Source organism: Rhinopithecus roxellana, chromosome 3, assembly GCF_007565055.1.
Source record: "Rhinopithecus roxellana isolate Shanxi Qingling chromosome 3, ASM756505v1, whole genome shotgun sequence".
In the NCBI taxonomy this organism is placed as follows: domain Eukaryota; kingdom Metazoa; phylum Chordata; class Mammalia; order Primates; family Cercopithecidae; genus Rhinopithecus; species Rhinopithecus roxellana.
The window spans coordinates 28,169,191-28,193,503 of NC_044551.1; the positions used below are offsets into that span (position 1 = coordinate 28,169,191).

At 35.4% G+C, this 24,313-nt stretch overlaps 1 pseudogene; it reads left to right on the forward strand.

The window, feature by feature from the left end:
- The first annotated feature begins 658 nt into the window (after positions 1-658).
- LOC104682711 overlaps positions 659-24,313 on the forward strand; it is a 37,492-nt pseudogene continuing 13,837 nt past the window's right edge.

Consider the following 24,313-nt stretch of genomic DNA (forward strand, 5'->3'; position numbering starts at 1 on the left):
CAAATAATCTAAGAACACTAAATATTGCACATGCTTAGAAAGCATTTCATTTATGTTGAAGGTAAAAACTACACTCAAGATTTTTACTGCTCATCAAATAAGTGGAAGCAATGAGAACGTAGTTTAGACTATTTGTTTGAGTGTTCACTCACTCAATAAACTTAACATATTTGGATCCAGATTATGAGCCACAGGGATTCCCCAGCTCTGAACATCGATTGGCTGCTGTGTTGGTTCTAGAGAAAGGATCACCTAGTAGCAGGAGCTGGGCCCAAGAGTGGCTTTCTGCCATCATTGGAAGCAGGCCACTCGTGTGCAGTGTCTACCTCTCAGAGAGGCCATTTCTCTGTGACCCCTGGCCTACTTGGCTGGCCTGGCCTTCTGCAGTAGTTGGTCCCAGACCCTCATATCTCTCAGGGACACAACCCAATGGTAAGCTGCCACATGCCTTGTTCAAGGAACTTTGGCCTCCTGCTTTGGAGAGTCTCTGTTCCCATGGAGTCAAGAAAGGAGCAGAGGGCCGCTGTGAGCTCACACAAGTATATTAGCTTGCCAGACCTGGTCCTGGAGGCTGCAAGCTGCTGGCAGAGAGGAATGCCAGTTTGCACCCACTTGCTGACATTCCCTGCACCCTGTGGCTTATACTTTGGGTGCTACCATGGCTGTCTTGGAACCAGATGCCCCTGATAACTTATCTGAGAGGACAGATGGCACGATGGATAAGTATGAAGGAATTGACACTGTGTGAAGGACTTGACACTGTGTGAAGCAAATGTTCATCAATAGAAGACAGAAGCCAATGAGAAAATTATTTGACCATGCTTTCTCTGAACAGATCCTTTGGAGACAGAGTTATTCATGGGAAACCATCCTTTCCTAGCTGCCCTTCCTCTTCTCAATCTTCCTTCCCTTGGAATTTACTCCTCATCACATATTAGTATGTAAGATGGTAGGCTCAGTTTTCCAGGGAACTAAATGAGCTAACTACCCAACTGAAGAGAATGCATAGGTCTCTTGCCAGCCATCTAGATATCAGAGTTAATACATTAAGCTAATGCCCTTATCTCATTAGAAAATCCTGCAGCACTTTAATCAGATCTATATACTATTATATTACATACAATTTAAAAATGCATCATTCCTTGGTTTTAATGCATATGATATTGGAAAGTAGCAAACTTGAAAGAGGATGAGGGATTTTTACATCGTTATTTGTATCAGAGGACTGTTAAGAGACAACAAGGAAAATAATCATTAAAAAAAGAATAAACGGCCAGGTGTGGTGGCTCATGCCTGTAATCCCAGCACTTTGGGAGGCCAGGGTGAGCAAATCGCTTGAGGTCAGGAGTTTGAGACCAGTCTGGCAAACATGATGAAACCCCATCTCTACTAAAAATACAAAAATTAGCCAGTCATGGTGGTACATGCCTGTAATCCCAGCTACATGGGAGGTTGAGGCAGTAGAACCACTTGAACCTGGGAGGTGGAGGTTGCAGTGAGCTGAGATTGAGATAGTGCCATTGCACTCCAGCCTGGGCAACAAGAGCAAAACTCCATCTCAAGAAATGAAACAAACAAAAATGATAAACAATTAATGCAGTATCAAGAGCTCTAAACAATTTAATATGTTTTACAGCCCTTACTGCTGTAAAATTCAATACAAAACCTGATGTTATAATAATAATCTGGATTATAAGGAAAAAGCATAACATTTTTGTTACCATATTCCATTTATACAAGACAGGAAAGTTCCTTGGAAAATTCTCAATTAAATAATTAAAATAAAAATGCATTTGTGCTTAGATTGAATATTGATGCTTGATTTGTCAGAGCTAGACATTCCAACAAATATGTTCATGTACAACTTTTATTCTCTAAGTTTCCAGGTAACATTTAATTTTATGTTTTTCAAGGAGCCAAATAGTTCCATTTGGCAATCTAAAAATATGTAGAAGAATACTCATTGTAACCAGGAAATACTACGAAGTGATATGTCACAACTGATTTTTTTTTCTCTTCTGGCCGTGTGAGAGAGATTAACATTACTTCTTATTTTCCACAAGCCTAGGCTATTTATTAAAAATACATGAGTCGTATATGAGGCAAGAATCATGATAAGCACCTAACAATGAATTTCACTGAGAAGCACACAAAATAGGTCCTAGGATTATCAACTTTAGAGAAAGTGGCAGAACCTGCCTAAAGGCTGTGAGCTGGTAATTGGGGAGCCTGACTGGAGCCCAGACAATGTGGCCACACAGTCTGTGCCCCTGATCATCACATTTACATCTATTCTTGCTAGTGTAAGTTAAAACAAAATGCTTTTGTGTGAAACTGTTATTTTTGGTTTTATTTTTGTTTATGGGAGAAGAACAGTGGTGCATAAATGTAATATCAAGACGTCTCTTTGTGTCGCAGAAGAGATTTGAACCTTAGTTCTCAAAGTTGCAAAAAAATAAAAAAAATAAAAACACTGAGGAAAGTGAATATTTTAGAGAAAGAAGAGAATGCTAAGACATGGGTGAGCAGCACTAAGTGGCCAGAATTTTGGTTTTGGAATGAGCTGGTCCCGTGCTTCTAAATGGAGTTCGGGGAGCATTGTGTGCTGAATCCCTTTCTGAGGACTTGATGTTTACTTTTCATACATGTGCCTTACCTTCATTTTTCACAGTGTGCGTCTGTATTATGAAAACCGTTATATACTTTTTCCTATAATTTTTCCATTATCAAGAATGTTCCCATTTTAACATTTTCTTTAAAACATTTATACTTTGTTATATTGCTAGATAATGATAAAGCACTGTCAATTTTGAGATTTTTTTTTTGCTTTTATTTGGTTATTATTTTTCTTGAAAACTTTTTTGGTTTAACTCAATTCGTAAGAGAGAGTATAATTTTTTAAATTAATTAATTTCCTTAATTTCCATCACAGGAAATTTTATTTTCTTTTAGACGTAGTATTGCCCTGTCATCCTGGCTGGAGTGCGGTGGCACAATCTCGGCTCACCGCAACCTCCACCTCCCTTGTTCAAGTGATTCTCCTGCCTCAGCCACCCGAGTATCTGGGATTACAGATATAAGCCACCACGCCTGGCTAATTTTTGTATTTTTAGAAGAGACAGGGTTTAACCATGTTGGCCTAGCTGGTCTCAAACTCCTGACCTCAGGTGATCCACCTGCCTTGGCCTCCCAAAGTGCTGGGATTATAGGTGTGAGTTACCATTCCCGGCCCAGGAAATTTCCTTAATGAGTTTACTTTATATCTTGTAATTTGAACTTGTTCTTATAGTGTGCACTGTTGTTTTCTGTGCATTTTCTCCTCCTGAAACTATCTGCTCTCTCTTCTATTATGGGAAACAAAAATATTATCTTTACATTAGTAAGAGACTGGGAAGGCTTGAGGGCAGTGCCCATAGTTATGTCTTGGAGTCCCCAGTCCACTGCCTTGTTTTCACAGAAAAGAAAGGTCTTTTCCATTGCTGAGCTCCCTGATTCTCCTTACCTTGGTCAATCTGACACATTTATCTTAACGTTTCTGCTTGATGCCTGGTTTCTATGAAGCTTATTTTTCCTCTGTAAATACCATTAATGTGCTTGTTCTTATTCAACAAGTCAAAATAACTGAAACAATAAGTATGGATACATTTAAATTTGAATTCTCAATCAATCTGTGTAAATGTTTGCCTGCCATTTGTCATGATCAGTATGCACAGGAACACCAGGGAAAATGAATTCAATCATTACAATTAATATGATACTATTAATCCACTGTCATGTTTGAGCCTGTAGTCTGCTAACTTTAAGAAAGATAATTATCTATAAAACTTATGGCAGAAAAAGAATAGCATATTACTGTTGGATGCATGCTGACCTTCTATCTCAGAGTAAAATAGACTTGTGACTTATTTCTATATCAATTAGCTAGAACTTAGGGGAAACCGCTAGCCAATTAAGATAAAGCAGAAAAATGACCTTAAAGGCTAATCTTTGCTTCAGAGTATAACTCGAAATATTTTTGGTAATGTATAAAACCCTATTTTATGATGTAGTTAATTTAGCTTTCAAGGTGAAGTACGAATGGAAATAACCAACTGGACCATTTAGACATAATGACTTGCTTCTAAACTATCTTTATAAATTGAATCTTTCTGATTAAATAGGACTTTAATGTAAACATGCACTATTATGCTTAATTTTTATTAATTTTAAAGGTTCAGTAATATCTCTTAAAGTAAATTACTTGCAAATGGCACAACTGTGTTAACTGCATAGATAAAAGCATATTAACACTTTCTTAACAATCAAGTGTTGAGTTGAATGTTAGACTTAAACTTTTAAGTTCAAAACACTATACAACATTAACTAAATAAATACCTATATAAAACTGAATAAATCTCATCTCTTTCCCCTTACAAATAATTTTAGAAGTATAAAGTTACTATAGCACAATTTTTCCTTCCATACTTCTAGCTCAATCTAGCAAATGTGGTTGATAATATAGTTTATGAAATTATCTGTATCAGTGTAGGTTTACCTAAATCACAGAAATAAAAGTTCAAAAGGTAGATTATTACCAGCTAGAAAAATGATAAAAATTATTAGAAGAGTTTCAGATGTTTCACTTACATAAGTAATCTGTGATATTGTTTATAACATATCATTTCCATTTTTTATTGGAATAATAATAGTATTTGGGATAGAATTTCTAAAATTTCACATATTAATCTTGGAAAGTAACTACTATTTTATTTTCTTGTAGGTAAGAACTGAGTGTTTCAAACTAGATCTGAATGACTGAAATATTGATTTCTGTATTTAAGGCCTAGTTATTTCTACCAATAATCTGTTAACTCTAGAATCTCATCAATATCAGTACTGGTAGGATGCTATTTGGGCAATTTGTCTGTTTGTCCCTTCTCTTCTCCTCTCCTTCCCTCCTCTTCTCTCCTGCAATTGTCTCCCCTTTTTCTCTTTAGTTGAGATTGCCTACCTGCTCTTTATCCTAACTCAACTTTTCTGATGACTCAAATATTACCAGTTTGAGGAAGCCTTAAATAGATATAAGAGTTGTGTTCCCTTGCTTTCAATAGGGTTTCTCTAACTCTGGCATAATAAGCATTACATTTTGCTTAATTATTTACATATGTGCCTGTCCCCATCTCCTCACTAAGAGATCCCTTGGAAAGCAGGGCCAATGTCTCCTTAGCTCTAGTACAATGTGTGAAGCACAGATTTGTAATGAACGCTTCTTTTGTAGATAGATAATTGTATTTTTAGGCCCACTTTCCCAACTGTTCAAATAAGTTAATCTTGTTCTCTCTGAATACCTTCAAGATGGATTAAATGGGATTTTATAGACTAGAAAATGTATTTTCCCCTTTAGAGGTACCCAGTACAGGTAGGAGGATAATATATTTAGGATATATTTTGGGATTTCTAAAATGCTATAGGAGGAAAGGAAGTTAAATAGAACCAGCACATTATCTTGCTAATCTGAATCAAGGACCCAGAATCCCTACACTTGTCTTACCAACCAGAAAACTGGAAAGTGTCTTCACATATTGCAATCGAGACCAGGAAGTATCCCCAAATTATGTCTACCATCTTGTACATTCCTTTGGAGTTGCATGAAATGCCACTGAAGTATGCAGGGATGACACCAGAAATTAGATTTAATCTAGGAGTCAAGATATGAAATGATAGACCATTCAGTGATAACCACATCAACAAGAGCAGCAAAACGATGGCAAAATTTATTGATGGCCTTCATCATGACTAAAATTGCTGACAGATATTAGTTATCTCTCAGGATTATAATTCATCTTTCTTAGTAGTTATATAAATCCTGTGTTCAGGTGAAACCCTTGGCAGCTTTACAAAAATATCAAGCTTTACGTGGGTAATTTATAAGAAACACTACAGGGCATCTAAATGGTCTTATTTGAAAATGTTGATCAATAAATACTAAAATTCACACTCTAAAGGTAAAATAGTTTTGACCTCCACCATCAATTAAGACTATTGGAACATGAAAGTAGATTTTAAATGGAGTACTAGAAGAAATAACAATGAGCTTCCATTTATCAGTAATTTACTGCCTGCCAATGTACTAAGCACTGAAATTTTAAACATTTATCATTTATACCACTGTATACTCAAAGAAATACTATTATGCATATTTGATAGAAGACATAATAAGCAAGGTTCAGTAACTTTCACATTGTGACTAAGCAAGGGTTAATTCCAAACCCAACTGTGTCTCCCTGCTTGAAAATGCTTTACTATTAATTACTAGACTTCTCAACTATTCCTAGTAAAATGCCTTCTCTGCTACTATGCCAGAAGTATTAGCTCTGCACTATAAAAGAAAAAAAAAACTTTGGGAAAATTAAATTTAATAGAGTTTAACTGAGCAAAGAACAATTCACAAATCGTGCAGCCCCCAGAACTATAATAGGATCAGAGTGACTCCGGGACTGCCACATGGTCGGATAACACTTATGAACAGAGAAAGGAAGGTGACATACAGACAGCAAAACCGAGGTGCAGAAACAGCTGGACTCATTACATCTGAGACTTTGCTTTATTTGAACCTGGTTTCAACAGTTGGCTGCCTGTGGTTGCCTGAAGTTTAGCTGCTGTGGGTCTGTCTACAGATCAAGTTAGGTTACAGATTACTACATAAACCTTTAGACCAAACCTAAAATCTGTACACAGGCAGCTTTAGTTGACCAAGGCCATTTAATTTAATGGCACTTTCCACCTCACTGGGAATTTGGCTGTTCATCTAGATGTATTAGTTAGTTGCTTAGAGAGGAAAGGTAATTATAATTTTATGAGAGGAGAGAAGAATATTCCTGGTGGAAAGAAGATAAGAATGTCTAAAGATGCATTTTCCCCTTTCTTGTGTATTAGGGATCACATTCTTTAATTGAATAGGAAAAAACATCTAGAAATAATAACAGTCACCATTTACTCAGTGCTCAATATGTGCCAATTATTGTGGTATTTTACATATATTATCCATAATTGTTTATAAAACTGCCTCAAAGTAAAAGTTTGTTGTTTTACAAATGAGAAAAATTGGGCTTGGAGAAATTAATGATTTGCCAAAACTCAAAGAGAGCTAATGCTAGTGGTTGTCAGGCATTGCATATAAATGCCTATAATAATAAAATGCCCATATGCTCTCTGCTCTGGCAAGGTTCAGAAGATTGACAAAATTGAGGGATGAAAGTGTCTTATATAGAGGTGAAAGGAGATGGTATCACTAGCATGAATTCTTTAAGAATAAAGGTTCCCACCGCCCCCGATTATAATCATGATTCAACATTTCTATTAAAAAGTAACCCATTTTTAAAATAATGCTCATATACTAATCAATAATTATGCTTATTATTCAGCGATTACATAGAACGTGCTCTTTACCACATAATCTATTCTTTCAAGAACCTTGTTTTTAAGTGAGGTTTGCACTCCTATCTCTGGCAAAAAAGGGCACAGAGACTTAGAAAGGTTAATGATATTGCCAAAAGTACTGCAGTACATTTGTGATTAAAATAGGGATTCATACTCAGAACTGGTTAATCCCTTGCCCTATATTCTTATCTAAGGAAACCATCCCGTTACTATCATCCTTTTGATGCATCCTATTAATAACATTTCATCAGGTGAATGCAAATTACATCCAAAGAAACATGCTTTCCCCAGAAAAATTGAGATCTTTGAACTAGATGCAGAGTATCTAGCCTTAGCTAACCAGAATTTAGTCCCATTCAGGAGCTGTCACAGACCTTAAGACATTGTGACTAAGAATCCTTATCGGTTGGAAATCACTAATAGTTGAGGAGAAATAGTTGAGTGATATTATGATCACCAAGAATATTGCTTATCCCTGCAGCATACACATCAGAGAGATTGGTAATTTTAAACCATCCCTTAGTTCTGACAATAACTTAATGTGCTGTGATATCAGAGTCTCATTTGCTCTGATGTTGAACTTGTAAACTGAAGGCTATTATTGTGAAAGGATGGGGCTGGGATAATCAGAAACTTAGCTGTATTCATAAATGAGGTACTGATATCTCAGGGAAAGAAAAATCAAGAATATAGTAACATTGTTGAGAGTCTGTTAGGATTCTTTTGTATGAGAAAATTAAGACAGGATCATAGGATAATTAAGGGAACTCATTTTTGATATGCAAATATAACTCTAAAATGTAGATTGATAAACCAATGTTCACAAGATAGGTCTCTAAAGAAAAATATTGCAAATTTCTGTATTTCTTATCAGTCACTTGGATCATAACATAGAAGCCACCTTTTTCATATTTGTGGATGACACAGATTTAGGAGGATTATCTAATATATTTCATGACAGTGGCATGGTTCACAAATCTTGATATACTAGAATGATGGACTGAAACCAATAAAGAAGAATTTGACAGAAATAAATAAAAGATTCTCCATTTAGATTAAAAACAAGTTAAATAAACACAGATTCAGAAAGTTCCATCTCAAAAGCAGCTCAGTGAAAATGTTGGTGATAGAGGAAGTTGGTGATAGAAACCAACAATTAAACAAGAATTTTAAAAAACATTAAACTCTAGGTTGTTTTAATGAGAATGTTAACAGTATGCAATAGCTCTATGTCAGGGTTTTTCAAAGCTGGAGTCAAGATCCATTAGTGAGGTTTGAATCACTTTGTGGATCCTAAAGAGAAAAGTGTTTTATTTTTATTCGTTATAACTAAAAAAAAAAAAATAGAAAAGGATAGAATGGAATAAAAAGAACAAGGGAACATTTTTCATGCAATGGGTATAAAGAAATAATTGTGTATACTTATGTGTATCTGTGTGTGATTATCAGTTCCAAGAAAATAAGTATTTTTTATTATACCAATTACTTCTGAATACCCAGTACATAGATGTAGAAAGTTGCATAGCACATGAAGTGTGCTCAATAAATACTATGTACTGAATTAGGATGAAAAATGTATTTTTTATTTATTTATTTTTTTTTTTTTTACTGCAGATTATGTTGAAAAAGTTTAAAAGCCATACATCTCTGTTACTTTACAAAGTAAAGTACACTGGGACACGAGAATAACTGAAAAATTTGGAAGACATGGCAACAATTTGCAGAGCCTCTAAATGAATTCTGCCACGCTGGAGCTGTCTGTTTTAGAAACCATATAATCTTGGAAACTGGAAGTTATGATGCTTAACCCCCAAAATTCCTGGGACCATGATAGATGTCTTCATACCAAAGAAGGGCTTTCAAGTGAAAGAATAAATATTTCCGCAGGTCTAGTACCAGGAGACATACTTTTAAAAAAAGTACTTGCATTCTTAATATTGTAGAAATACACAAACAATAAATTTTTACAAAAAATATCAACAGCAGGAAAATGAACTGCTTTTTAATACTTTCAGTAGTGGATGGTGCCCTGATACTGATTTTGTTTTTAAAACAGAAACATTCCCACATTTGCAATGAGAATAAATACTGCAAGTTCTTTGTAAATCCACTTAATTTTTAATTCAGTTTTCCTCTATGCAAAGATTATTACCATATTAAAAAAATTAAAGTAATTAGTTGGCTAGTTGGTTTGTTGTTCTAGGAACAGAACTGGTACTGCGAAAGAATGCAGAAAGCAACTGAATTAGAATATATAAGCTGTTAAGGGCATAATAAAACCAAAGGACAGAATAATATCTTTCTGAAGGAAGACAGAAAAATAGATACCTATAAATCAGTGTATATTTCATCAGTTTTTCAAATACATAGGTTTCTAAATGATTTTGGATTATATTAAGATTAGTGTCTAGGGTATTTATTATCTTCCATTGACCTAATAGATAATTCTTATACTGTATTTTTAAAATACTATTTTTGTAAACACATACAATATTTATTTATAAAATATTATATAAGATAAAATAGATTTCTTGTGTATTTCATGCAATATACATTATTGTAGAGTATTATTAATTTTTGGTAGAAAAGTTTCATATTATTAATTTTTCTTAGTCTTATCTAATCTGTTTTTTCAAATGAAATCTAGAATAATTTTGACAAGTTACAAAAGCAACCTCATTTGTATTTTATTTGAATCTTATACCTGTAATTCATGACAATGAAAAGGTATTCTTAATTTTTCTTCTTTCCATCCATGAATATAGTATATCTCTCTCAGTTAGAAAAAATAATGTGCTCCAGAAAATGCTTGTTTAATAAGTTATTCATATATATTTTTATATGTACTAAAATACAATCTTGTGCATTTAATAGAGCTACATATTAGGAGTCAACAGCTCAAAATAGTTTTAGATAGACTTGATAAGCAAAATAAAGGATTGAACAAATAAAAGACATTCAATTTATAATTTTCCAGAGTTTATACCTGCAGTTTAAAGACAATGAATGGTTAGGCATGCTCAAAATTATTTAACAGGACAACATGTTACATTGAGAGTTAGAAGTAGCTCAGAAAATGCTCATGACTAATATGCTCAGAAACCTCTGCCTGAAAAGAACAGAAAAATATAAAGAGCAATAATGCCAATTGTACTATAACTTGACTATATTTGAAATGTACTCAAAATACACTTCATTTAACTTACGACACACAACAGTAATCCCATTACTCATTTTATACACTTGAGATAATATTGTTCTACCAAAAAGACACATGCACTCCTGTGCTTATTGTGGCATTATTCTCAATAGGAAGAACAGGGAATTAACCTAGGTGTTCATCAACAGTGGATTGTTTTAAAAAAATGTGGTACATATACACCAAGGAATACTCCATAGCCATTAAAAAGTCATGTCCTTTGCGGGAACGTGGATGCAGCTAAAGGCCATTCTTGTAAGCAAACCAAAGCAGAAAGAGAAAAGCAAATATTGCATGTTCTTATTTATAAGTGGGAGCTAAATCTTGGGTTTACACAGACATAGATGGGAATAATAGGCATGGGAGACTCTGAAAGGGAAGGGACAAAAGCTGAAAAACTTCCTATTGGGTACTATGTTCTCTACCTTGGGTGTGGTATCAACACAAGCCCAAAGCTCAGCACCATGCAACGTACCCTTGTAACAAATCTGCACATGTGCCTTCTGAATCTAAAATAAAAATGGAAATTTAAAAAAAAAAAAACTACCAAACACAATACCAATGAAAATACAAAAAGCTAAATATGCAGAAATCTCAGGGACCAAGCTATGAGAAAATGTTTACTGAGCAGGTTCTTTGTGTTAAGCATTGCTTCAAAGACTGGTGTTGCAGGAGAAAATGAGATGGACAGTCTGTTCTCATGAAAATTTGGGGGAGCAGGTAGGGAGCTGTGGGAATGTGGAGGACTCTGAGTGTGAGTAAGTAAACTACTAAACTGCTATAAAATAAGCAAAAAGTGGCAAGATAATTTTACATGGTGATAAGCGAAGGGAGAATATAAAATGGGATGGGAACAAGAATAATTTGTTCTGGAGTTGAAACTGTATTTCAGGAAATAGTATTACAGATTGTTTTGTAAGCACAGTCCAGCTTGACTTAAGATGCCTGCAAATAATTAGAGACTATGTTCAGAGAGTAATTGAAGGTGGTGAAAGTGCATACAGAACTGAGTCACAGAATACAAACAGAGCCTTCTCAGTTTGCTATTATTAAGTAGATTATGTTCCTCAGTCCCTTTCTTTCTTTAGAATATTTTCTCTGGGTTGGGGGAGGTGGGGAGGTGGGGAGATGGGGAGGAGGAGGAAAAGAGAAAGAGAAAGAGAGAGAGAGAGAGAGAGAGAGAGAGAGAGAGAGAGAGAGAGGAGACAGAAAGAGAGAGAGAGATGGGGGAGACAGAAAGAGGAGAGAGATAGAGGGAGACAGAAAGAGGAGAGGAGAGAGACAGATACAGAGAAAGAAAATAAAGAAATTGAGAATTTTGTGGAATTTGATAATAAATCTATTAAAATGTTGATTTTAAAATGCCTTTTGTCAATTGCCTTATTTGGACTATTTCTTGTTTTAAAAAAAATCAACGTCATAAGCTTCCTTTCTTATTATGTTCTGGACACACACTATACTTAGATTCTTTCAAAACAGAATAATACGGAAGCTCTTAGGAAATTTATAAATTAGTAGAAAGGAATGATTGCTAATGTTAGAACAAAGCAAATATCATAGAAAAAGTATCAAGTACAGTATTACATGTACTTAAATGAGCTGTGATAAAGAGAACCTTTGAAGTATTTCATATTCACAAAGAATGAAATATGACTTCTACAATATTTCTGAAATGAATAATACAAGGTTGTTAATGGTTTGAATGTTTGTCCCCTCCAAAACTTATGTTGAAGTTTTGTTGCCAGTGTGGAGGTGCTGGGCTGTGGGGCCTTTGGTAGGTAATAAGGCATGCGTTCTACCCTCATGGGTGAAATGAATGCCTCATAAAAGGGTGAATTTGGCCCTCTTTTGTCTCTTTGCTCTTCTGCCTTCTGCCATGTGATGACACAATTATACTGCCCTCACCAGATGCTGTTGCCTTGTTCCTGGAATTCCAAGTCTACAGAACTGGGAGAAAATACGTTTCTGTTTATTAAAAATTACCCAGTCTCAGGTATTCTGTTGTGGCAGCACAAAACAGACTAAGACAATGTTCGAATAGAAAACATACTAAGTATGGACATTTGAAAGATTCATAAAACATCAGTCAAAAATGCTTTACTCATTAATTGTGAACTTGCACATGGGTAAATTATGTTTTCAATGTTTGGAATATGTAGTTAAAATATGGCTTATTCTTTCTTCATATAAATAATTATTAAAAGAGTAATTTATTCACCAAATAGATTTCAAAATTTTTATTGAAAATGTTTGATTAGTGACCTTATAGATTATAGCATCTATAATTAAGACTGAAGAATAGGAGAGCAAAATATGACAATTCTCCAAGGACTATTATAACGTGTTCATAAAAATATTGTAAGATTAAATATTGCATTGATACATTCCTGCTTAGGAGCACTCTTATAAAATGAAATGACAAATCTGTTTCTCCCTGAGGCAGTTTGAAACATAGATTTGATGACTAAACTCATGAAGTGATTAGTGTCCAAAGCATAAGACTTTTAAAACTCTGATATTTTTATAAAAATGATTTATCATTACATTTGTTACCAAAAGTAATGCATAAACATAGATATTCTGGATGCTAATTATGCATCTCAACTTTTATTTAATTACATGTCCTAATTGTACAACTTAATGTATAGTACTTATGCCAATTAAATAATTAGAATATGTGACTGGAACTGTTGGTATATAGTAAAAAATCTTAATCTATTTTAGACAGAAATGAGAAAAAACACATAGTCATTCCACACTTTTCTTAAATAAGGGAAATGAAAATGACATCTTAAAAGGAGATTAAATAATATATTATAAATAAGGGTAATATTTGTCTAGGGAACTGTCTGTATCCAGTGTCTATGGAAATTCTGTTAAAAACCACAAAAATTCACTATATATTTAATCACACACAACATGGAAATTCTGACACTATAATAATAGTAAAGATAATCAGCCACTTGATTTTTTGAGCATATATCATTCAACATATGAGAGATGAATATACTAATGTCAACATGGCAGATAGTGGAGACATAAGCTAAGAAAGCCTTGTATTTCTGTAGACAGGTAAGTCGGTCAGGTATCAATGTACATGAATGTTCTCAATAGTTAAATCCCTGTGATATATGGGTACCTTAATTTTCATAGAGCACTGAAGAAGTATGATATTAAAGGAAGCTCCTGAAAGGTAATCTCAAAATAGGTAGGAAACCATTATTGACCACTGTTTAAGTAATTAGGTGAATGACTGTGCAGAACTTTGTAGTGGATAGATTAGGATGATGTGTTGGTTAATACTGAATGTCAACTTGATTGCTTTGAAGGATGCAAAATATTGATCCTGGGTGTGTCTGTGAAGGTGTTGCCTAAGGAGATTAACATTTGAATCAGTGGGCTGAGAAAGATTCATCCTTAATCTAGGTGGGCACCATCCAATCAGCTGCCACCATGGCCAGAACATAAAAGCAGGCAGAAAACCATGAAAAGACTAAACTGCCTTAGGCTCCCAGCCTACGTCTTTCTCCTGTGCTGGATGCTTCTTGCCCTCGAACATTGGATTCCAAGTTCTTCAGCTTTGGGACTTAGACTAGCTTCCTTGCTCCTCAGCTTGCAGGTGGCCTATTGTGGGACCTTGTGATTGTATGAGTTATACTCCTTAACAAACTCCCATATAGGAGATATCTCTATCTATCTATTTATCTATCTATCTATCTATCTATCTATCTATCTATCTATCTATCTATCTTGCAGTGGTATCTTGTGGAAGTGAAAACTAGTCGAGGTATGTCTGAATATGACACAAAGCCAGAGAGTTGATATACTCCTGAGGTAGAATGATAAAGGTATATTCCTGATCTTGCCAGCTGAAGACAAATTGCTTCTGGTGGGCCTTATGGACAGGAATGGAAAAAAGGCATTTGCCAAGTCAATGACTGCATACCAGATATCAGGAGATGTGTTAATTTGACTAAGCAGTGAAACCACATCTGGTAGAGCAGTTGCAACTGGAGTCACCACTTGGTTAAACTTACGATAATCCACAGTCATTCTCAAAGATCCATCTATCTTCTGAACAGTACAAATAAGAGAGTTGAATGGGGATGTGGTGGGAATCGTGACCCCTGCATCTTTCAAATCCTTGATGATGGCACGAATCTCAGTCCCTCCAGAGATGCAATATTATTTTTTATTTACTATTTTTCTAGGTAAAGGCAGCTCTAATGGCTTCTATTTGGCCTTTCCCACCATAATAGCCCTCACCCCACCAGTCAGGGAGCCAATGTGGGTGTTTTACCAGCTGCTAAGTATGCCTATGCCAATTACGCATTCTGGTGTTGCGGAAACTGAGGACTGGAGAGATGAATATGAAGAACAGGAGGATTGTTTATTTTAGGTATGCACCAGCTTAGTGGATTCACATCCAAAAAGCTTTGGATGCCACTGCCACTGAGGAAATTACCATAGGATGAGCCTGGGGACCCACTGTAAGTCAGACCTGAGCTAAAATTTCATTAATTGTCTGACCTCCATAAGCCCCTACTTTAACTGGAGGACCACAATGATGTTTTGGCTTCCCTAGAATCAATGTCAGCTCAGAGCCAGTATTTAGTAGTACCAGAAATGTCTAATCATTTCCCTTTCCCCAGTGCACAGTTACCCTGGTAAAAAGCCAAAGGTCTCCTTGGGGAAGGATGGGAGAAAGAGTAACAGCATAAATTGTTGGTATTGTAGTGGGGTCCTTCCTCGAGGGGACCCAGTCTCCCCTTCATTCAACGGGTTCTGGGTCTGTAAACTGGCTCAAGTCTGGAACTTGATTGATGGGCTGTGATTCTGTTTTTATAATTCAAATTATGATTTTGTCTATTCGACCTGGAAGTTTTCTGCTTATATAAATTAAGTAGTAATGCAGTAGGCTTCCAATCAATTTCACTTCTAGCAACATCATGATTAATTAGCCAATGTCAGGGCTCTACACAAGTCAGACCATTCTGATTGCTGCTCTGCCTCTGCTGTCCATTCCCATAGCTATGCTCACCTTGCGTTTGATGGTTGAGTGCTGACACTTGGCCCCTGCTACCTCAGGATCCAATTATTCCCATTGTATTTACATTTTGTAGTTGAGTGACTGTGGTTCCCACTGTTAGATCTGACATAGAGAGGAATTACAGGGCTCTTCAAAGATGTAGTGCTGCCCTCACAAATCTATTTCACAAGGCATTTTTCAAGGGTATATCTTCCAAACCCTCCCAGCCAAGATGAGTAGGTGTAAAGTGACTAATCCCCACCACCCCAATGTCCCTAAGCCTTGGGATCCCTTCCTCTACATTAAACCAAGGGAGAGCAGGCATTTCCAGCTCACTGACAGTGGGCCACCTTTTAATCCATATTTCAGCTAACCAAGCAAATAAACTATTATAACCAATTTTAACTCCCTAAGCTGCAATATTAAATGCAGAACCCCTACATAGGGGGTTTAAATCAATAAATTCAGCCTGATCCAACTCTGTTTTTTCCACCATTAAACCACACCCTTAGTATCCATTCCCATGCCTGTTCTCCAGATTTCTGCTTATGTAAACTAGAAAACTCAAGCAGTTTGAGTGTAGTGCACCTCCTCATGGGCCACACTCTCAACCTCACCTCTAGGGGCATGCCCAGACTTTAGTCTAGTTATAGGTCTAGAAGTAAACAGGGGTGTTGGGGGTGACTCCGGAAGTGAATCAACATTATCTTGCCTGGCAACTGCCTCAGGGGAGGCCATCACTGTTGCCTCAGGCAGCACAGGGTTTATATCCTCAGACAAAGATAGAAAGGCTGATGGCAGCATGGGTTCAGGAGGGAATGTTGCCCCTACTGGGGATGGGGAAACTGTTCTATCTGGCAAAAAAATTTCATCAGAGTTTACAAACTCAGTGTCCCCAGCTTCATCAGGGTCCTCCCACACATCCCCATTCCACATTTCAGGGTCCCATTCTTTTCCAATCACTGGCCTCACTTTAACAGTAGACATCTGGTGAGGCTGTGCATGTGCCTTCCATTGCAGGGCAGCCACTTGCGTGATAAGAGCTTGTGTCTGATTTTTGACAATTTCAATTCATTCTCTGCAAGAGATAAGACTCTCACTCAGGACAATCTTAGCAGATTTGAGGCTCATTATCTGCTTCTGAAGCTGGGAGATAGAATGGTAGAATCCCTGAGTATATCCTTTCCTTTCATCACTTTATACAGTGAACTTAGGAGCAAACAACCAACTTCATTATGTTCCTTGATTCTCCACATATAGTCAAAGGTATTATGCATAGAGTCACTAAACTCCTTGCCTCTCACAAGCAGTGAATCAGGAGTGTCAAGTTTACTTATTTTTCATAACTCTCTAAACAGTTCATGCCAAGTACTATCAGTGCTCTTCATACTTAGAAGTAGAGTGCTTAGCATTTTTGGGTCACTCCACCGGGAAAAAGTCACAATCTGCTGAGGTGCTTGCTGAAGGCAAAGGGAATACAGAATGGGTAGAAGAAGGTAGTCATCAATACCAGCTATGACCACGTGAACAGCTGCAGAAAGAAGGACTGTAACTGTCACAAGTATTTCCTTCTTTTGTGAAAAACATGTTTGTGCATGTATACACCTGTACTAAGAAAGTATCTTCATTTTGTTTCCTTTTTCCTTTATCATGTGACATAAGATTGATTGACTTAATATCAGTATTTGGTTATTGTTAACTGTATGTAATAGCATTCAGTTTGGGGATTGGTGTGTTTTCCAGTTGTACAAATGATACATTATGTTAGGCATAATTATGACATTATTGCCTTTTTTGAAGATTATGTATGATCTGAGATGTGTATGGGTTCCAGTTGACAGGGGATGGACTTGTGATGGTTAATATTGAGTATCAACTTGATTGGATTGAAGGATGCAAAGTATTGATCCTGGGTGTGTCTATGAGGGTGTTGTCTAAGGAGATAAACATTTGAGTCAGTGGGTTGGGAAAGGCAGACCCATCCTTAATGTGGTGGGCACCATCTAATCAGTTGTCAGTGAAACCAGAATATAAAAGCAGGCAGAAGAACATTAAAAGACTAGACTGGCTTAACCGCCCAGCCTACATCTATCTCCTGTGCTGGATACTTCCTGCCCTCGAACATCAAACTCCAAGTTCTTAGCTTTGGGACTCAGACTGGCTTCCTTGCTCCTAAGTTTGCTACACAAACACACACACACACACACACACACACACACACACACACAGATAATACATGTATATATTATATATAACATATATAATAAACCGGATAATATATATCCTATTAATTGTTTCTCTAGAGAACCCTAATACAGATGACAATTCCTGAATAATCACTCTCAAATTCACTAAAATGGGGAAATCACCCAGTATGTATTAGCCAATGTGATACGCTATAAATTGCACATACTATAATAATGTATTCTTAGGGGAAACATTCCTAAATCTAACTACCAGTTTATAGAGAATATGAAGTATAGAGATTCATGTTAAACTATGCTATGAAGTTATGAGTCAAATTTAGAGTTTAGAAAGTTCTAGAATATACAATTATGTAACATCAACTATTAAAGGAGGTTTAAGAGACACAGCAACCAATTAAAATATGTGAATCTTGTTTTGGTCCCTATTCCATCAAAAATTGTAAAAAAGACATTTGTAAAAGAATTAGAAAGCCTTAGAAGTAATGTATTAAATGATATTATTGGATTATTGTTTACTTTTTAAGGTGTTACTTTGCTTTGGCTATGCTTAAACAAATGTCCTTATCCATCGAGATACACACAGACATATTTATTGGTGATGTGATGTGAAGTATGAGATGTATTTTAAAAAACTAGTAAACAAACAAAAAGGTCTGTGATTTGGATAAGAGGGAGAGATGAAACAGTATTTCAAAATGCTGGTAATTATAATAGGTATAGAAGGCAGAAAACTGACCCTCCTTCCCCTGCCAAAGATGTCCAAGCCCTAATGTCAGAAAAAGGTAAACATATTTTGTTACATGGCAAGGGTGAATTAAGGTTCCAGATAAAAATTCACTGATCAACTGACCTTGAAATGGGGAGGTTATCCTGGATGACTTCTGTAGGACTAGTGTAATCATAAGGGTCTTTTGTATGTGGATGACCAAGGCAGAAGGGAGAGCACCAGGGAGATGGCAGCAGGAAGAGGGCTTGGTCTGACATTTGCTGGCTTTGCAGTCTGAGAAACAGCACAGTAAGCCAAAGAATATACAGAGAGCCTCTAGCAGCTGGGAAGACAAGAAAACAGACTCTCCTCTAGAGCATCCACAATGGGAATGTAGCCGTCATTATAATTTTAGCCCAGTGAGACCAATAAATTTGTGTTGTTCAAACTCACGAAGTTTGCAGTAATTTTTTTACAGCAGCAATAGAAAATAATTTACTAGATTATGGGTACATGGGTTTCATTCTTCTCCCCACTTTTGTGTATTTTTATTCTCTGTAGTAAAACTTTAAAAATATTAGGGTTCTAAAAAAAGTTTCCCCTTACCAATTTTGGATAAAAGTCCAATTGACTAATAGTCTACAGCTTAATTAAAAGACATAAGACATCTAACTTAAATGATATGAGAGGGTTAGAAAGATGCTCTTCATTTGTAAGCAGATATGCTCTTATGTGATTTAATTATTTTAATAATATGACAGTATTAAAGAATAGAAGAAAAAAGTAGGTAGTGTCCTCATGGCAGATTTGTGATACCACATCTGTGATGGCACGTGTATCAAACGTGTATATTATGATACCATTGTTTTGAAAACCAAATGATGAGATCACCGAAGGATGACCAGGGGAGGTGGTACATCTGTTTTATGCCATATTTGTATTGAACATTCACTGTTAATTTTAGAATATTGGAAGTGAGGCATAGTTAATACCTCGACAAACATCACATTTTAGACTCATTAAAGTCAAAAGTGATAATGTATTATTTTCTTAAAGTGTAGTTTACTATAATAATATTGTATTAAATAGAACTATATTCTCATGGATATCTTAATCTGATATAAAGGGAGTTTGTGCCTTGTTTGGAGGTTTTGACTTTTTTCTGTCATCTGAAAAATAATGCTTCATGTCTGAAAGGAAAATTTCAACACACACATACACACACACGCACACACACAAATAGGACTATTTCACAGTAAAAAGAAAATATAGCTTACTTAATGAAATTTTCACATTTCTTTTAAGTAGTAATAGTAAAAGGTGATATAGAAGTAAACTATTTCTAGTGTTTGGCCTGTATATGTGATGTATCTACAATACGGTGGCAGTATGTGAGAGACCACAGATCAAAGGGCAAATGCCCCTCTCTTTATTTCATACAATTTACAAGGAGTATAATATTTCTTTTACCTTAATAATCCCACTTTAGTTATTATGTAAGAGAGGAAAAGATGGAAGAGAAGGAGATAATATTAAATTTAATCATAAAAACTTGATATGGTGTTAATGGTGAAAATAGGTGCATTTTTCATCAATATTGTGGACTATTGTGAGACTTTGTATTTTCTTTTAAAGTGTAAATTATATAATGGTCAATAATTAGTTTGAGTAGGTAGACAATTATCTCACCTCTGAGGTAAAGAACCAACTTGGGTTACCTCGCAACAGGGCTTTTACAGCGTATATACTGTGAGTCTAGCAACAAGTATAAGTGATGATATTGCCATTATTTCTAACATTCTTTGTAATTAAGGTTTAAGGGTGGAGATAAATATGTGAGTAGCTAACTCAGAAGGAATATTCAAGGCTTGCTTTTATGTCTGCACTAATCCTGTCCTGTACTTATCTTTTCCAGGGAATTGCTGGGGAATTGAATTACTTTGCTTCTGAAATTAACCCTGAAGGGCTACACAATTCTTGGGCAACACTGGCTTGTAGCTTATTAGCATAGAAAAAGACACCCACGGAAAGAAACTTCAATTTCCAAATAAAATGCTGATGAATGAAGCAATAAAATGGTAAGAAAGGCTACTTCCTTTCCATGGGGAAACACTCAGGGCTGAGTATGCTGAAGTTTTATGCTAATATAAAATTGGTTCCAGCAAAGTACCCAGTTTTATAACCTAACAAATTGGTGCCAACTTATTTAAGCAGTCTAATACTAGGAAAAAAGTAAGTGAAACTGTTCAAGGAACATCTGCTTAGAAGAAAAGTCTGGAATCATTAAAAATGCATTCAACATAAGATAATTAGTAGGAATGATAACAGCACTGATGCCCTCAGAGATCGGATTTTAACACAAGTAGCAATAAACAGTGACTGTTGTGGATAAAGCTCGCCCTTCTTGTGCTAGGTAGGTGGATATTTTTATCATCTATTATTGAATGACACAAGCAAGAGGAGATCGCCATAAGCTAATTCAAAATCAAGAAAAACATTCAGTCGTGTCACATATGCAGTAAGAGGAGAAATCAAAGAGATAGAGAAAAGAGAAATTTAGACCAAATTTGACATTAGTTCCCTATCACTGACTTTCAATGCAGAATACAGATTTTTGCTTCAAGTAATGCTAGTCTGAATGAGCCTATAGAAAGGAGCATGGGTAAACATACTGTGAATGTCTGGACACAGGCAATTATAGTAGCTGTACCTGATTCTTTTTTTCTGAATTTGGTCATCTTTCAAGAAAGACAAAAAAAAAAAAAAAAAAAAAATAGAAAATTCCCCCACAAACATAGCACCTTTATTATGATCATCTCTGTTAATGTCACAATTACGATTTTGTGAGTAAATTTGAAATGAATTATTTAAAATTATACTCAACTAGTTAATTTCAGAAGACTAGAAAGTCTCATTAAATTAATAGAGGGCAAAGGATGAGAAAATATTTTCAAAACATATCAATGTGTCAGTATGAGTAATCCAATTTAGAAAATTTCATATATAGACTGTATATGGTAGCGGTCAAAATGATTCTAACAAAGTAAGCAATAATTTTTCTCAAAAAATATTAGACACATACACATAAATGAGTTGTCATCTTCAATTTCATAATTGCCTGCATATAATAAAGTACCATTTTATTTTGATATTCACAATGCAGTGTTCCTTTGACTGTTGAGGGTACGTTTGATTCATATTAATAATCAAAAGTTTTTGGCATCAGATCTACATTCATGTCTAAAAGAAAGAAACAAACTGCTTCTTCAGTGTTGGTTCAAGAGGGAAAGGAAAAGGATCCTCTCTTATTTGTCTTTTAAACCACAGAGAAATTAGAAAAATATTTCACAAAGTAAAAACTCATTAACTTCTTGATGCATTTTATAAATTGAGTATTCAGGCCGGGCGCGGTGGCTCAAGCCTGTAATCCCAGCACTTTGGGAGGCCGAGACAGGCGGATCACGAGGTCAGGGGATCGAGACCATCCTGGCTAACACAGTGAAACCCCGTCTCTACTAAAAAATACAAAAAACTAGCCGGGCATGGTGGCGGGCGCCTGTAGTCCCAGCTACTCGGGAGGCTGAGGCAGGAGAATGGCGTGAACCCGGGAGGCGGAGCTTGCAGTGAGCTGAGATCCGGCCACTGCACTCCAGCCCCGGTGACAGAGTGAGACTCCGTCTCAAAAAATAAATAAATAAATAAATAAATAAATAAATAAATAAATAAATAAATAAATTGAGTATTCAATGGAGGGGTAACATTCTTTTCCCCAAACAAAATAGCTTTATATTAAAAGTAAATGACTGACTTTCCTGTATTCATTGAAAAAAAAGACTATAGCTGTGTAAGGAGTACCTAATGCATAATGACTACAGTGGTTTAAGGAATACAATGCATAAATGTAGAAACGGTTATTAAAACAAATCAGATTTGTATTTATCATCTACTTTTTTCTATCACCATATTTCTCTCTTCACTGCTATATTTATGTATCACTTTGTGTGTACAGAAAATTTCACTGTTCTTATAATTAAAGTAAACTCATTTCAACACTGCTTTTTCAGTTAACAATGCACGTTGTACACTTTAGCATATTTTTTCTATATGTCTAATTTTTTTACTATTTTTCAGCCTGTGTATGCCAAATACATAATAATGAGGACTAGGATGTCCTAAGTTTTCATAAACTATACTAGGTAACTTTTTTACAATGTATCTATATATGATTATTGCTTTAATAATAATTCTTTGAAATTTTCTTACATTTTAAAATTCTTGGAAATGTGTCATTCAAAAATTATAAATATGTTAAGCCTTTTAAAGGCATGTAGCTAATATTCTTTTGAAGTTCTACCCAATTATACTTTGACCAGATTTGCAGAGAAGGAAGGGGTTTTGAGGTAGATACAAGCCTTTTAGAAATAAGTAAATATTCATCTAAGCCATCAAAATGGAGATGCCTCAGAAGGAAAGTTCAGATTAGACATTAAAATGTTGATGTTCATAGCATATTGTTCATAACTGAAGTTATTAGGGCAAATAATACCATCTAAGTAGAGAGATTAGCCGAAAGGAAAAAGATAATTTGGGGTAAAGCTTTAAGGAATTCTATCTTTTATGGCCATTTATGATCCAGTACAGGAGGAAGAGTCTATAGGGAGACAGAGGAGGATGACCCATTGGAATAGGAGGAAAATCAGGAAATTGCAGTATCACAGAAATCAAAAAAACTCAACGAATGGCAAACATAGCAGCGAATATTTACTCAAATTGTAGAAGTCATTATATGTTAGGTTGGTGCCAAAATAATTGTGGTTTTTGCTATTCCTTTCAATGGCAAAAATGACAATTATTTTGACACCAACCCAATTCCTGGAAAAATAGTATAAAAGAGATGACCATGAGAGTTGTGATTCAGTGGACAAAATAAGGAAATAGCATTCTGAGATAAAGTGATATACAAAAATGTATTGTGCCATTAAAATTGTCACTGGGCTATACATTTATATAAGGTTGTTTATGTTTAATAATTTTTGATAATTCTAGGAATATATAGAATGAAAAACATTCATTGGATTTGGTGATATGATGTTGATTGATTTATGAGAACATTTCCAGTAAAGTGTTGGGATTTAGGTTTGATAGGAGGGTGGTTGTAGAATTAAAGAGAATAAATGGGAGATATATATATATATATATCTTATTCTAAAAAATTGGGTGTGAAGAGAAAAGAATGAAAAACAAAATCATTTGTTGGTCTTAAGTTCCCAATAAGGTTATAAAAGATCTAGTAAGGATAACAAATAAAGTAATCATTGCAACTGAGATTTAGAATTAGTGCAGAAGGTAGTCCTTGTAGATAGTGAGATGATGGACTTGAGAATTGGTTATCCATTCTTGTAGAAAAGGTAATTATGGATGGGTAATGTAGAACGTGGGATACAGACTGCAGGAAAGTGTCAAGTCTGGAGTGAGTGAGACTGTGTGTGTGTGTGTGTGTGTGTGTGTGTGTGTATGGTTGGAGAGGATTGTTGGGGTGGTGGTGGTACTGCAAGAGATTAAAAATGACAACTTGGGCAAATAATAAAAAATACTTCAGGCAGATATACTTATTTTTAGTGGTAGTAATATTTTCTGCTAAGTCATTTGCTCTATGCTAGATTTAGTTTTTCTGAAAACAACAGTATATAATATTCTATTTTCTCCATAAATCAAAAGAATTGCACAGAGATAATACCCATGGGGAACATATA